The following is a 16,536-nucleotide window of genomic DNA, read 5'->3' on the forward strand; positions in this document are numbered from 1 at the left end:
CTAGTAAGAAACTGGGGACTTCAGTCTTACAACCTCAAGGAACTATATTCTCCCAGCAACCAGAATGAGCATGGAAACAGATTCTACCCTAACGTCTCCAGAGAGGAGATGTAGTATTCACTTCAAAACATACTTTCTCATTTTTTGCAATATGAGCATTCTTCAAATCCTCAAGCTCTGATTCCTATTTTCTTAACAATGCCCTTCATCTTCCTCTCTCTTCTCACATTTCTCCTCTCACTGGAGAATCCAAGCCATACCTTCAATAACTTTCTTAAAAATCTCTTCAGCTAACTGCCCAACGTCATGGCTTGCAAGTACTACCTTCCAAAGAACACTAGAACACAAGTCCACCAAGGTCTTTGCCGCTTTGTAACAAGGATCTCCTCTCTTCCAGTTTTCAATAACATGTTCCTCATTTCCATTGCAGACCTCACCCAAATGACCCTTAGCAACCACATTTCTACCAGCATTGGTTCACGATGATGTATGTACTCTTTGGCACAATACCGGCTTCTCCCATAGGGCTCCTCTTTGCTCCCTGAGCCCCAAGCAGAATCACCTTTAATGGTCCTAGTAAAGTCACTTTGCCACCAAATGAAATGCCACATCAAAGGCATCGTGTCAAGATCAGGAGCAGCTTAAATTATAAACATGTAAATAAAGGGACCTGGAACTTTTCCCTGACTTCTTTGTGCCTCACTAGCTCAGACAGGGCTCTTAACAGAATACTGATTTAGGCAGAGTAGCTGTCTGCTTTCTTACTAAATGTAGTACCTCACACTTCTCTCATTTGGGTCAAATTCACTCAAAATCCCATTTTAGGACATCTAGAGTAAAGGGATCGCATGCTGATTCTCCTCTACCTGTGTGAGCTGGGTAGCTTCACTGATAGAAATATTTTCATTGAAAAAAAAAAAGTGTGGAGAGCATAAGTTTTAAGATCTTTCAGTAGAAGATGACAGAACCTTCTGAGGCACAGAACACACCAAAGACAAGACCCTGTGGACAAGCTGTGGGAGAAAGTTAAGTGTCAGAGCAGTGACGGCAGAGTGGAGCTAGCGATCCACAGAAGTAATCCGAAGAACATCTGGGACCCAGCCCTGCTTCCCCCACTAGTTAACTGTGTGACTTAATCAAGTCCCTTATCCTCTTGAGTTTCTATTCCCTCTTTGATTGAAAAAAATAAAAGCAAGTATTAGATTAGATGACTTTTAAAGATTTTTTTTCTACTTCTAAAATTCTGCAGTTCTTAATACATTCAGACATTTTTACACATGTTCTGACTACTCGAAGCCCCACCTTCTTTTAATAAATTCTATTTATTTGCAGGTGGTTGGACTACTAAAAAAAAAAAAAGCAAATTGTTTAAATAATGTCTGACTTTTTGACTGGTTTGACTCCCCTAACGGGCCATATATATAATTTTTTTCTTCTAGGTAGTGATTTTTTAGGTACATCAATCAAGCAGCCAGCATTTATTGCATGGAGCTAATTAACTTTCAAAATGACATTTTCATTTGTAACATTGGTTGAGATTTGAACTCAGATCTCATCAATGAAAAGCAGCTGCACTAATAATCCAAGCCCCTAATTCTCCCCGCTTTGCCTCACCATAAATGTGTGATTAATCGCAGGTTTAAGGGAGTTCTCAGTTACTGTGAAAACAAATCATTACCAGTAACTGGCATTCCCAATTTATTTTATTTATTTTATTTTTATTTTTATGACTTATACCCTATTCTCCATATTTTCCATATGTTCTGGGTCCTTTTCATCCCTTCAGGACCTTGTGGAAAGCTCAGCTCACCCCCATCACCTAATGGGTCATGATAAATAGGAAAATGTTGTTATTTGCTCTCCATTTTTGCATTTCAAAGGATGTAGAAATATGAGCACTTTCTAGGAAGAGGCCAGAGAACAGTGTGTTTGACAGCAGGACAGAGTGAGGACAGATAAATGCAGTTACTCACCGTTTCAGGTCAATACCACAAACACGAATGGCAACTACCCGTTAGATCCAGAGACATGAACAATTGGGGACCTGCTAGTAGGCAGAGGGACTTGAGGCTGGCTTATCTTTATCAAATTCTCATTTACTTCTTTTTTTTTTCTGTTTTAGGGGAAATTTATATGGGGAAACTAGATACACAGTTGGACCTCTGTTCTCTTGTTTATCAAGCACCAAACGTCATTAGATGAGTTTTACCATTTGGAGAGTATTTGAGGGATATTCTGATTAAATGAACTTGGAGGGCACTGAGGTACTCATCAAGAACATGGACTCCAAAGCAGGGAGGACTGCCTTGGGAATCCAGTTGGAAGAGACATGTCTTACTAGGATGCTAGGGACAGAGATGACATTTGGTGCAGTCAATGTCACCTTAGTCAACTGCCTCTCAAATCTGCAGCTCAGTGTAGACCAGCATTTCCAGGTGAGGACCAGCAAGGAATTAATTTATCTGATGACAAATCACAAGACTCCACAGCAGTATTAGATAGCTAGGGGTGTGTGTGTGTGTGTGTGTGTGTGTGTGTGTGTGTAACTTATGCCTTACACATCAAAATTTCCCAAGTCCTTGAGTATTATAAGGACACCTTTTCAATAATATCTACATAAGTTACCTTTATCCACTCTCTTAAGAGGAAGACAAGAACCTCTCTGCCTAAATGGTGACTTTTTTTGAGGAACTTAGACTTATCATAGTCACTACTTTCTCTAAGTTCCTGTTTTTACTGAACTTTCCTTTATGTCTCACATGACAATTCCCTTTCCCCTGCCCAATATAAGCCCTGAAAATACATCCCCCTGGTGGTGACCTTCCCCCAAAACCACTACCCTAGGCCAGTTCTGTATAATGAACACACAAGGAAGTTTGAAGTTAAACAATGAAATAAAGTAGTTCCATCGAAAGATCTCACAGTAACCAACTGAGCAGGTCTTCCCATGAAAATTCCATTGGCTGATCCCATATCAGGAAACTTCTCATTGGTTGTCTCTTTGCCTTCTGTCTCAGCCAACTGCCCTATTGTACATTTCTTTCTTCCTCCCATGGCCAGCCTCCAGTTCCCTCCTCCCCATGCTGATTTGTTTCTTCTTCAACACAAGGCCACCTGGGTGGCTCAGTTGGTTAAGTGTTTCTTCTTCAAAATAATGCAACCCTCCCTCCACCCACTGCCTCAAAGGCTTCGAGGCCACTGTTGCCTGTCTTGAAACTCAGGTTTCTCTAGAGACAAAAATGGCTTTACTTTGTCTCAGGATCAGTTTCTTTCTCTTTTTCTTAAATGTTTATTTATTTTTGAGAGAGAGAGACAGTGCAAGTGGGGAAGGGACAGAATGAAAGGGAAAACACAGAATCCAAAGCAGGCTCCAGGTTCTGAGCTGTCAGCACAGAGCCCGACCTGGGGCTCAAACTCAGGAACAGTGAGATCATGACCTGAGCCAGAGTTGGACACTTGACTGACTGAGCCACCCAGGCGTCCTCGTCTCAGGATCAAATTCTTAGGCATACCACCAAGCTTCTCCCTCCAGTCTTTGTAAGTAGAGTAATAGGAAACGCCATCTCCCCAGTATGAATTATATGAGCTCCCTGGAAGGCAGAACTGTCAACAGTCAGGTCCCTTTGTATTTGTTTTACTTCTTATAGTGTAATCGGTTTGTCACCTAAGGTCACCCTCCCATGTATTCACACTTATGTTCTGTCTATCTCTCATTCTCTCTCTCTCTTTTTCACATCCTTCTCTTTTACTCACATATTCTCTTCAAAATTCATACACTGGTAAACATGGACAATCAGATGAATTAGTCAATTAATCCTTACTCTTTCAGTGTCTCCAGTCAGTCTGAGATGGGGGGAAAAAAAGAAAGTCACAGAAAGCAAGAGACAAGAGGCAAAAAGTGGTAGTAAACAGGAAAAAGAAAAGAAAAAGGTTAGTAGGTAGTATCTTAGCGTGTTTGACTGCAGAGGATCAAGAAAGCAGTGGAGAAGTGAATTCTAAGTGAGGGGGATGACGCCCTGCGAGTGACATATTCCTGCTTTCAGCTCAGCCCTGGATCATCCCTGGGGTGGGGGTGGGGGTTATATGCTGACATAAACCCACGTACACAGCCAACATGTCCCTGTAGAGAAGTCACACAGACTCATTCATCTGTATCTGTATGTCTTGTAAGACCTGCCCGCTCTTCCCCTGCAATGGGTGACAGCTTGGGGGCGGGGGGTGAGGTTGTTGGGATTAAAAAAACCCAAAACACACAACACCAATCACTGACGTTGCTTTTATAATTTGTTTTCTTTTTAACTTCATTAAGAAATTGTAAGAAATTTAGCTGGTTATCCACGCATTAACAAAGAATAGCTTTACTTTTACAATTTCCTTCTCCTCCTGGCAAAATGTAGACCAGAAATTGGGACTGCGGAAAGGAGATTCTGAACATAAAGATCAGGGTCCACGCGTCTGGGTGAGCAGGAAGCTGTGTCCCCAGGAGGTCTTTTCTTATGACATTTCCAGCCTTATAATTCACTCTTCTGAGGTTTAGCAAAATAGCCAAAGTAGCCAAAGCCAGGGGTGTTAATACAAGCCAAACCTCAGCCCCTTTCCAAGGCTCCCTCCGGTGCCTTCTGAGCTCTCGAACAGTTCTTCCACCCTGAGTCGCCACCACCCGCTTTGAAACCATGGCTTTGGAGAAGGTCATGCCCACAGACACATCTTTCTCTGTGTGTGACCGACCTCTGCCAACTTGTGGTGAGACCATGCATGCCAAATGTAACCAATTACAGGAGTCCCCATCCTGTGGCTGAAGGCATCTGTTTGTGGGAGTATATTCCCTGCATGCTGGGATTAGAGACCACTGGGCTCCCCAGGACATCTGGAAGAAAGTCTTCCTGGAGCTGGCACTTACCCATGGTGTGCATTACTGTCCCTTACTGCCAGTGTCTACAGCTGTATCTTCTAGAAAAAGGCCTGTGAAACCATTAGCCACCCAAAAGAGGCTTTGGGGCCACCCATTATCCATTATTGGATACCATAGCCTGCAGGGAACCTGGGACAAAAAATAGAAAATGACAGTAGACTCAAAAACAAAATTGAGAAATATCTTGAAAACTGTCCCCAAATTAGAGGGCAATAGTTTTTCAGGTTGATCATGAATATTCTGCAGTATCCATCACATGAATTTCCTCTTCTCCAATTCCATGACCATTTCATTATCTCTCACTTGGATTCTCAGAAAATCCTTGCCAGTGTTCTATTTTCCTCTAATACCTCCATCTTCCAAATTATTAAGTTACCTTTCTGAAAATAAACATCTAATAAAGTTCCTTATCTTTAGTGTCTCTCTCTTCTTTGCTGTAAATTGCAATTAAAAACATTTTATGTTTATTTCTAAGAGAGAGACAGAGTGTGAGCAGGGGAGGGGCAGAGAGAGAGGGAGACACAGAATCAGAAGCAGCTACCAGGCTCTGAGCTGTCAGCACAGAGCCTAACACGGGGCTCGAACTCATGTACTGTAAGATCATGACATGAGCTGAAGTCGAACACTTAACCAACTGAGCCACCCAGGCTCCCCAACTGCAAAATTGCTAATACATACCCTTCTCACACATTGGGGTTTCATTTCCCCACCCATGTTGGGTACACCCATGTCAATATTCCCCTGCACATTCTAGTACCCCCTCTGAAATGTTCTGCTTCTTGTACTAGCAAGGTGCTGCTCCTCCAAAGACCAACCCACTCCATCATCTTTAGAGCTCTTCAAATAGAGCTCCTTCTACTTATACTCAGGTTTATCTTCCATTATGCATACCGCTTTTGTAACTTGCATCCTATTGCAAACTACTGACATTCTAAGTCAGTAATTTGGCTCTTGTAATATAAAATAAACTCAAAGAGAGTATAAACCACATTTTAGATCCTAATATAAGCCATGGCATATAAAAGTGTTCAATAAACATTTGATAGATAGCTGATGAAAACACAGAACTAATAAATGAACAAATGGCTCATTCAGCAAAACTAAAGGAAAGCCTGTTTGGCATGGATAACATAAAACAGTGGTTAATCTACACATAAGTCCATGCAATGACATATATATGTAGAATGATACAATTTATATAAAACTTAATGTACAAATACACATAAAATCCCAAACTACATTTTCTTTGGATATATACATACAACTTGCATTTTTTACTGAAAAATATGCCTCAAAGGTCTTTTTGAGTCAGGTCTGCCTGTATTTGTTTAGGGTTTTTGTTTTGCTTTTTGCTTTTTTAATTCTTCCTTTGGATTCCGTAGATAAGGTATATCCCAAATTTTTTAGCTATCCTCTCTGGCTGAAAGGCGGACTCCAATTTTTTTTTCACTGTTAGGAGCAATTGCCGCTAGGGGATCCTTGAGCAGATATGCATCCTTATACACATACCCATGTTTTCCTTAAAGATGACACCTGAGAAGAATTGCTAGGTTATAGGAAACGCACATTGTACGTGTCAATAAATTCTACAAAGTTGCTCTCCAAAGTCATTTACAAACATAGCTACTTCTTTTTTTTTGTTATTTTTTTAAAGGTTATTTATTTGTTTTGAGAGAGAGAGTAGGGCAGGGTCAAAGGGGGGGCGGGGAGAGAGAGAGAGAGGAAGAGAGAAAATCCCAAGTAGCCTCCACACTGTGAGCACAGAGCCCAGTGCAGTGTACGATCTCACGAACCGTGAGATCTTGACCTGAGCCAAAATCAAGAGTCCAAGATGCTTAACTAACCAAGCACCCAGGCGTCCCTACAAATGTAGCAGCTTTTATGTACCCTCACTAACATCAGACACACTCACTGATTTTCTTTCTTTCTGTTGTTCTAGCCTCCCACTGCATCCCCACAAACTTCCTTATTCATATAGTTGGCAAATTTCATTTCAGATATTCTTTTCTTTCTTTCTTTCTTTCTTTCTTTCTTTCTTTCTTTCTTTCTTTCTTTCCTTCTTTCTTTCTTTCTTTCTTCTTTCACAATGAATATTTATTAAACTCAGCATTAAGTTTTCCTGATATCATTGCTCACCTTTGATTTTTCTACAACATTATTTCCTCTTGGATTCATCTTTCTTATTGCTGGTATCTGTCTTCCTTTAATTCTTCCAGGATTCTTTAGGAATTTAACATATTAATCATGTCTTATTACTCATATGTAGAAAACTAGTTTCTTTTTGAACTTATGCCTAAATCCCACTCAGTAAAGGATTATAGGCTAAAAGGAATTTTCTTCCAGCATTTTCAAATTTAAACATTGTCCAGCATGTAAAATGGCCACTGTATTATTGCATTCATATTGATGAGAACGCTTATGTCCATATAATTCTCCATATGTTGTAGGTAATCTTTATTTTTTTCTACTCTGATAGTTTTAAAACTCTTCTCTTGGGTTTTGACATTCTCAAATTTTGTTTGTTTTTTTTTTTTTGTTTATTTTATTTATTTTGAGAGGGAGTAGGAGCAGAGAGAGAAGAAGAGAGAGAATCTTAAGCAGGCTCCACTCTGTCAGCTCAGAGCCCAGTGCAGGGCTCCATCTCACCAACTGTGAGAGCATGACCTGAACTGAAATCAAGAGTAAGATGCTTAACTGACTGAGCCACCCAGGAGTCCCAACATTCTAAAATTTTAAATATAATATAGCTACATGGAACACTGAAGGTTGGTAAGTAATTTAAACACTTCTAAATATTTGGATGTTTTAAAAATAAATAAAAACAGGGGCACCTGGGTGGCTTAGTTGGTTAAGCGTCCGACTTTCGCTTAGGTCATGATCTCACGGTTCGTGGGTTCGAGCCCCGCGTCGGGCTCTGTGCTGACTGCCAGCTCAGAGCCTGGAGCCTGTTTCAGTCTGTGACTCCCTCTCTCTCTGACCCTCCCCTCCCCACGCTGTCTCTCTCTCTCTCCTAGAAATAAATAAAACATTTAAAAAATAAATAAATAAAAAAAAAACAAATACTTGGTTCTTTTATGTTAAAAGGGTACGCCATCAGAATGATTACTTATTGGATTTTATTTTAAAATTTTTTAATGTTTATTCATTTTTGAGAGAGAGAGAGAAAATGGGGGAAGGGGAGAGAGAGGGAAACACAGAAACTAAAGCAGGCTCCAAGCTCTGAGCTATCAGTGCAGAGCCCAATACAGGGCTCAAATCCGTGAACATGAGACCATGACCTGAGCCAAAGTCAGATGCTTAACCAACTGAGCCACCCAGATCCCCCTAGATTTTATTTTAGATTCAGTGTCAAAAGATATAGAATAACTGAGTTCTGATTCAAGCTCTAGACTTGTGACTATCATCTAAGCTTCAAATTTCTCTGGCCATTACTTTTCTCTTCATCTATGAAATAAGGAGGTTATAGAAAGTACCTCTAAGAGCCTCTTCAGTTATAAAATGGTGTGCAAGGAACGCCAAGACTTTACAAACTTTAAGAGATTTTATAGGGTTCTTTTTTCTTCCTCAGTACAATGATATTCTTATCAAGACAGTTTCAAATCTAAACTATCCCAATCATATTCTTACTATTATAACTATTTCACTGAACTGATTTCTAGCTATAAAAAAAACCTCTTAACTCCCTTCTTTGTGTTTCTTTTTATTGCAACTATATTTCTTTTGAAAGTGTGACATTAAAAATCAGGAGAATACATGAGTATAGGAATGTTCTTAAATGTTTCTTTTCATCTTCAAGCTGAGGAAGAAGGCAGTGTGTATAGGTCAGTGAATTAAAGAAGGATTCTATGTGAGATGCTATATATATTCCAACTTTTGCCAAAAGGACACTTCAACATTCACAAAAGGAGCTCTAGAAAGCAAAAGGTTTCTGCCTCCAAAAGGTATAGGAGCCCTCTGAATTAAAGCTTCCAACCTCTGAGTACCAAGCTGCCCCTGATTAAAAACAAATGGAACATGTGCTATGGAGCATAAGTCTACCTGATTTATGGTTTGGAAAATTAAGTTACTATTACTTATGGGGCTTGGAAGCAAAGGCCCAATGCAATAGCTAATTGAGAGTAGAGAAGGGGTATACACTGAAATTGGGAAAATATATTTTAGAGAATGGCTGAGTGAAGACATCAGGGTATGTAATTAAATGGCCTTAAAAAAAAAGTCACACTCTCAACAACCTCTTATATCAAACAATTGGAATGTGTTGGTTTTATTAACTGGTCCTTCTGCCATTGGCTCCATCAAGCTGGGTACTACTGAGTTAACCTTTACTGTTGACTGACTACAGTTAACATATTACAACTCCCATTACCAGGGAAATTCTCCAATAAATACTCTTTAAAATGCAGGCAGTTATTAGGTATTCATAAGCTACACCAATTTCTTCTTCTAGGTTCTCAATAGTCACAAAAGTATATTTTGATGAGTTTTTGGACTCATCAGATGAAGTTCCAATAGATCCTAGGAAGGAATTTTGTTTTCATAGGAATCAGGGCCCAGAAGTTTCAGCTGTGAAAAGTTAAGTGTGGGAAGACCTGGAGGAAGGGGACCCATCCACACCATCCTTGCCACCAGCTCTCTTCCCAGTGTGAATGTACTTTCCAAGCAGCTCAGGAAGTTGTAGGGGTTATTTCTTACAGCTGAGCTGTGATGATCTGAGTGATAAAATTGGAGAGACACGGAGAAACTTTTTATATTTAGTAGACAATCACACACATTCCAGACTGATTGCTGTAATTTGTTCAAACAAGTACTAAAAATATTTGAAATTGACGGGTGATGCTGACTAATCATAGGAAGACCTCTTTTGGGACGCCTGGATGGCCCAGTTGGTTAAATGTTCAACTTCGGCTCAGTTCACAAGTTCAAGCCCTGCATCGAGCTCTGTGCTGACAGCTCAGAGCCTGGAGCCTGCTTTGGATTCTGTGTCTCCCTCTCTGTCCCTTCCCAACTCGTGCTGTATCTCACTCTCTTTCTCTCTCAAAATAAAATAAACATTTAAAAATTAAAAAAAAAATAAAATGCATACACTTGATTTGATAGTTGTGGTTCTCATCTGTAGGTAATTTTGCTCTCTCGGGAAAATCTGGCAGTGTTTGGAGACATTTTTGGTTGTCAAACTTGGGGCAGGAGGTTGCTGCTAGCATCCAGAAGGTAGAGGCCAGGGATGATACCGAAATTTCTAAAGTACAAAGGACAGCCTTCTTCCACCCCTAAAAAAGAGTTATTCAGCCCAAAATATCAGTAGGTCCACGGCTGAGAAACCCTAATCAAGAGAAACCCTTCACTGCTCAGTATATAGATTATTAGCTCAATATATAATCCATGGACACAAAAAGCAAATGGAGAGATTCCTAAGTATTACTCTTAAGTGGACTGAATTTATAAAAATTTCAATTCACACAGAATTTTTCAGGAGCACATTTATTGTTGAAAATGAAATATAGATGTACAGATTTAAACTAACCAAACAACTATGAAAACAAAGTGCAGTGACAACGTCACCATCTAGGAAAGAAGCATCTTTCCCACGCCTGGCCTGGCACTGTGTCCATCCATACCAGGGACTCAACAAACGCCTACTGAATGAGCTTTTCTTTTCTTTTTTTTTTTTTATTTTTTAATGTTTTTTTTTTTTTAATTTATTTCTCAGAGAGAGAGACACACACACAGTGTGAGCAGGGGAGGGTCAGAGAGAGAGAGAGAGAGAGAGACAGAATCCGAAACAGGCTCCAGGCTCTGAGCTCGCTGTCAGCACAGAGCCCGACGCAGGGCTCGAACCCACAAACCGTGAGATCATGACCTGAGCTGAAGTCAGACGCTTAACTTACTGAGCCACCCAGGCGTCCCTGAATGAGCATTTCAAGAAAATCAATTAGCTACTTAAAGTATGTAAGACTAGGTGTTCTTAATAGTTTCTGTAATTTCTTTTTAATGCAGATTGAAAAATGGCCCACATAAGAAAAAAATCCTTCCTACAGAAAATAAATCCTCATCTTTCCTTTATTTAAATAAGGATAATTTAAATAAGATTACATCTTTAAAAACAGTTTGGTTTTAAGGGTGTGGATTTCATTGAAATAGTAAATCATTTTCCGAGATGCAGTTTCCACATACAGAAACATTGTGTGAGCTGGGGAACATTCCTTCTCTCCCAAGCTGTGCTCTTCCTGGGACCCTCATTCCTCTATTGGTCACAGTTAAGAAGGAAGTCTTAACTTCAGCTCACTAGCCTGAGGTAACAAAGATGTTTCACACTGGCTAATTAGGGGCTGGCAGGTAACCCATCTAAAGAACCCTTGAGATGTAAAACACATGGTGAATAAATTGTTTGGTTACACTTCCTGCCCCTCTGACTCAGAGATGCTCACACATCTACTGCCCATCCACAGGTCTCTAACCTTTTGGGGTTTGTGGTCAGGACTTTTGAGGAAGGCAAGGAAGCCAGAGGAGCAGGGACAAAGAGAAAGAGAGCCAGAGGAGCCCAGATCCAGAGACAGCGATCTGCCATCAAAGTTTTCAGACTCCCGTTCAAGTGTTTTCTTCTCATACAGTCATATAAAGACTGAAATGCTGTGAAACAAAGAAATGCAAATTAAACCTCTCTAAATGTGTGCATAAGCATATATAGAAAACATGTTTTACACATTCTTGGTCATCTTACTCAAATCGATGATTCCAGATTAGCATAACTTGACTTTATTACAAAAGATTTTTTAAAGATTACAAAAAAGAAAAGAAAAATTAAATGTTAGGATAATAAGATTGGGGGGGGCGCCTGGGTGGCTCAGTGGGTTGAGTATTAAACCTTGATTTTGGCTAAGGTCATGATTCCATCCATGGTCGTGAAATTGAACCCCGTGTTGAGCCTGCTTGGGATTCTCTCCCAGTCATGTGCTCTCTCTCTCTCTCTCTCTCTCTTTTTTCTCTCTCTCTCAAATAAAAAATAAAATAAATTTTAAGAAGATTGAAAATGAAAATGAGGAGCGCCTGGGTGGCTTAGTCGGTTAAGCGTCCGACTTTCGCTTAGGTCATGATCTCGCGGTTCGTGGGTTCGAGCCCCGCGTCGGGCTCTGTGCTGACTGCAAGCTCAGAGCCTGGAGCCTGTTTCAGAGTCTGTATCTCCCTCTCTCTCTGACCCTCCTCTGCTCACGCTGTCTCTCTCTCTCTCCTAGAAATAAATTAAAAAATTTTTAAAAAAAAGAAAAAATGAAAATGAATGTTATAAGTGTTGTAACAAGGGACACCTGGGCAGCTTATCAGCTAAGCATCTGGCTTCAGCTCAGGTCATGCTCTCATCGTTAGTGAGTTCGAGGCCGGGGTCAGGCTCTGTACTGACAGCTCAGAGTCTGGAGTCTGTTTCAGATTCTGTATCTCCTGCTCTCACTCAGTTTCTCTCTCTCTCAAAATAAATAAACATTAAAAAAAATTTTTTAGGTTTAACAAAACAAAACTTCTATCGGTATTCCTATTTTTTATTTTTTATTTTTTTTATTTTTTATTTTATTTTTTTCCTATCTATTTTTTCTATCTCATCTACCTATCGTGTGTGTGTGTGTGTGTGTGTGTGTGTGTGTGTGTGTGTGTGTGTTCTCTATGAGATAGAAAAAAATATACAATGTTTATCCCTATGGTCAATGATATTAATCATATTTTATTTCTGACAGTCTAACCTATACTTGGAAATCAATTAATGGCTGCCTGATGAAAGTTAAGTGTGACATAAGGGTGACAAAATAACTGTGTTGAGAGAAATGCATCATGCAAACTTAGAGAATTTTTTAAAACTTTTTAAAATGTTTATTTACTTTTGAGAGAGACAGAGAGACAGGACATGAGGGGGGAGGGTCAGAGAGAGAGGGAGATACAGAATCTGAAACAGGTTCCAGGCTCTGAGCTAGCTGTCACCACAGAGCCCGATGTGGGGCTCAAACTCATGAACCGCATGAGATCATGACCAGAGCCAAAGTCAGACGCTTAATCGACTGAGCCACCCAGGAATCCCAAACTTAGAGAATTTTTAAAAAATGATTTCACGTGGGCCAAATGAGTAAGGGGCATTAAGGAACCTACTCTGAAATCATTGTTGCATTATATGCTAACTAACTTGGATATAAATTAAAAAATAAATACATTATTTTAAAAAAATGATTTCAGAAAAACAGCTGAACCTGACTTCACTTGTGAGCCATGACATGGAGCAATGGAAAAGGTCAATGGGTGCTTATATATAAAAATGAATGAGTGAATAAGTCAAGTTTATGCTGTGAGATATTCAGTTAGATAAAAAAATAAGAAATTCAACCTACTATCTGCTTGTTTAATAAGTTCAACCATATGAAATTGCTGAGTTTATAGATCAATAATAAATATCAATGATTTTACATGGTTTCTTATAATGGTGTCATATGTAAGAAAGAAAAACACGCTTAGCAGAAAATTTTCCATATCTCTTATTTCTCAAGTTATCTGTGAGAATCTTCAAAGTTAATCCTGTCTTCTAAGGTGTGGGTGACATCTTAGAAATAATGTCATCTGCACTAGGCATCTACAATGAATTTCATTTCTTTTTTTTTTAATTTTTTATGTTTTATTTGTTTCTTAGAGAGAGAGAGAGAGAGCATGAACAGGGGAGGGTCAGAGAGAGAGGGAGATACAGAATCTGAAACAGGTTCCAGGCTCTGAGCTAGCTGTCAGCACAGAGCCTGACATGGGGCTCAAACCCACAAACCGTGAGATCATGACCTGAGCTGAAGTCAGACGCTTAACCGACTGAGACACCTAGGCGCCCCTACAATGAACTTCATTTCAAGAAGGAGTGGATCATCTCTGGATTCGTGGGGATGGTGCAGGAAGTGGGGCTGGGAATCCACAGCCATAGTCACAAAGAGGTGTGATCAGGACAAAAAGAATCAGAACATGCAACACTCACAGAGCCAGTCTTGATTCTGTCTTTTTGACATATTTAATCTCAGAAGAAACCAATGAGGGGGCATCATTATTAGCCCTGTTTTATAGATGCGTTAACAAAGGCACAGGATGGTTAAGCAACTCTGCCAAGGTCTCCCATCTGTAGATGTTGACACAGGGTTCACATCCAGGCACTTTACCAGGCACTGCATTTCTCCCTAAACAGCAGCCTGTCCTTCTGCCCTTTACTCTGATTCACATTTCTTTACGGTATTTACACTCATCTGATGAGTAAATTTACACAGGCTCTTGTATTTGTTGTTTGTGTCTTCTGCTAAATATGAGGTTCTTAACTGTATCCACTATGTCTGTTTCTTTTTTTAATGTTTATTTTTGAGAGACTGAGAGAGACAGCATGAGCAGGGGAGAGACAGAGAAAGAGGGAGAGAGAATCCAAAGCAGGCTCTAGGCTCCAAGTTGTCAGCACAGAGCCCGACGTGGGGCTCAAATCCATGACTGCGAGATCATGACCTAAGCCGAAGTTGGACACTTAACCAACTGAGCCACCCAGGTGCCCCTACTATGTCTGTTTCATCTGTGGAGGCATCCTCTGGGTTTAGATATAGGAGATACTAAATAAGTAATTGTTGGAATAAACTATTGTGTAAATGAGTGAATGAATGAATGGCATACCCCACCCTAGACTAAGGAACAAAGACTCAAAGCACCCAGTCATCCAGTTTAAGAATAAGGTTCTAATCAAATGTGAGTCCCAATATAATATGCTCACCTACGGAATCATGTGTGGAGGAGAGGGGCCAGAATTTGAGTGATCATGATCATTCTCAGCCCTTTATCCCCCAAGAGAAGGAAATATTACAGGTGGAGAATTTCTTATCCTTCTTTTGGCTCAGGGTAAGGAGGCCTCCATGTATCATCCACACATAAGCATATATGGAAATCAGGATATATTAAGTGTAGAGACCACATTTGGTTCCTTAATACCATAAACCCAGAGGTGAAACAGCCAGGGGAATGGGCACTAAGAGTGGAGTCTGGAGTACATTCATCCATCTGCACATCCAGCCATCAGCCATTCAGCAAATATCCATTGAGCCCTCATTCAGTAAGAGGTGGGCATGTCCTACATGCTGGGGATACAAGGATGATGTGGGCAGGGTCCTCTGGCATTAGAATTTGACAGTAAAATGGGGAGGAAACAGACTAGTGAAGAATTATGGTCAAGTTTATAAAAATAAACATGGCATTGCATAAGAACCTAAAGGCAGGGCAAGATTGCCTGAGTGGCAAATTAAAGCCTTACAGCCAGATGTACAACCCAAATACTGTATATAAAAATATATAGATCTGAATTTGAAGACACTTGAGCAGGGCATAAATGCTACAGTTTGCCACAGTCCCCACCCTGCCTAATCAATCTTCATCTATTCAAGTGGTCATTGCTGGTGACAGAGTAACCTCTGACAGACTGCTGAGTTCACAAGGGACCAAAGAAGGCTAAAACTTGCCTCAACATTAGCCATGTCGAGGAGGGGAGGGGCCTCAGGAGAGCAAACCATCCATGAAATGGAAGAGAAGCATAAATAAAAGCAACTATGGAAGAAATAAAAAGTTTAGTATTTCTACAGAGGAATGGTAGTTTGGAAGCATCTTAAAGAACCACTGAACATTTGGAGTGACTTTTGAAATGAATTACACACTTAAAAAAATGTCTTCACATCCATTATTTATCAATCTCAAACAAATTTAAATTTTTTTTAAATTTTATTTATTTATATTTTTAGTGTAGGATCTGACTCAGGGTTGCCAAATAGAATATGGGATGCCCAGTGAAATTTGAACTTCAAATAAATAACAAATAATTTTTTAAATATAAGTATGTCTTGCATATCACATGGGACACATACTAGAAGAAAAATGTGTCCAATATCACATGGGATATACCTACACTAAAAACAAAAATCTAGGTGGCTCAGTCAGTTAAGTGTCTGACTTCAGCTCAGGTCAAGATCTTGTGGTTCTTGGGTTCAAGTCCTGCATTGGACTCTGGGTTGACAGCTCAGAGCCCAGAGACTGCTTTGGATTCTGGGTCTCACTCTTGTCTCTGGCCCTCCCCTGCTTGTGCTCTGTCTCCCCCTCTCTCTCAAAAAATAAATAAACATTAAAAAGAATAAAAATTAATTAATTAATTAATTAATTAATTAAAAATAACAATCTTGTTGCTTATCTGAAATTCAGGATGAACTAGACATCCTTTATATCTACTTACAGATCCTGGCAGCTGTAACCTGTATACTTAGGAGCCCCCTCAAGGGTATTCTTGTTTCCACTGCAAAGTTTGCCATTCGACAGACATTCAGGTGCTTTGGGAGAGCCTTGAGGAGTCCTGGTGGGTACACAGTAACTTCTTTTAGCGCACACATGTCTTCCTGTTCAGTCCGTAACCCCTTGTCTGCCCTCTGATATCTCTCCTTACTGCATCCCACTCCCTGTCCTGGGGCCATGCTCCCAGACATCCTGAGAGCAGGGTAAGGAGGAGTGTGGGTGGCTGGACAGATAACTCTGAGAATTAGGATGCCACGTGGGAGAGAGTAGGTAGGTAGAGAGACAGTGAATTGTCAACAAAATATCAACAGCCT

This window comes from Hyaena hyaena, unplaced genomic scaffold (assembly GCF_003009895.1).
Source record: "Hyaena hyaena isolate Hyena2069 unplaced genomic scaffold, ASM300989v1 scaffold_39, whole genome shotgun sequence".
Taxonomy (NCBI): Eukaryota; Metazoa; Chordata; class Mammalia; order Carnivora; family Hyaenidae; genus Hyaena; species Hyaena hyaena.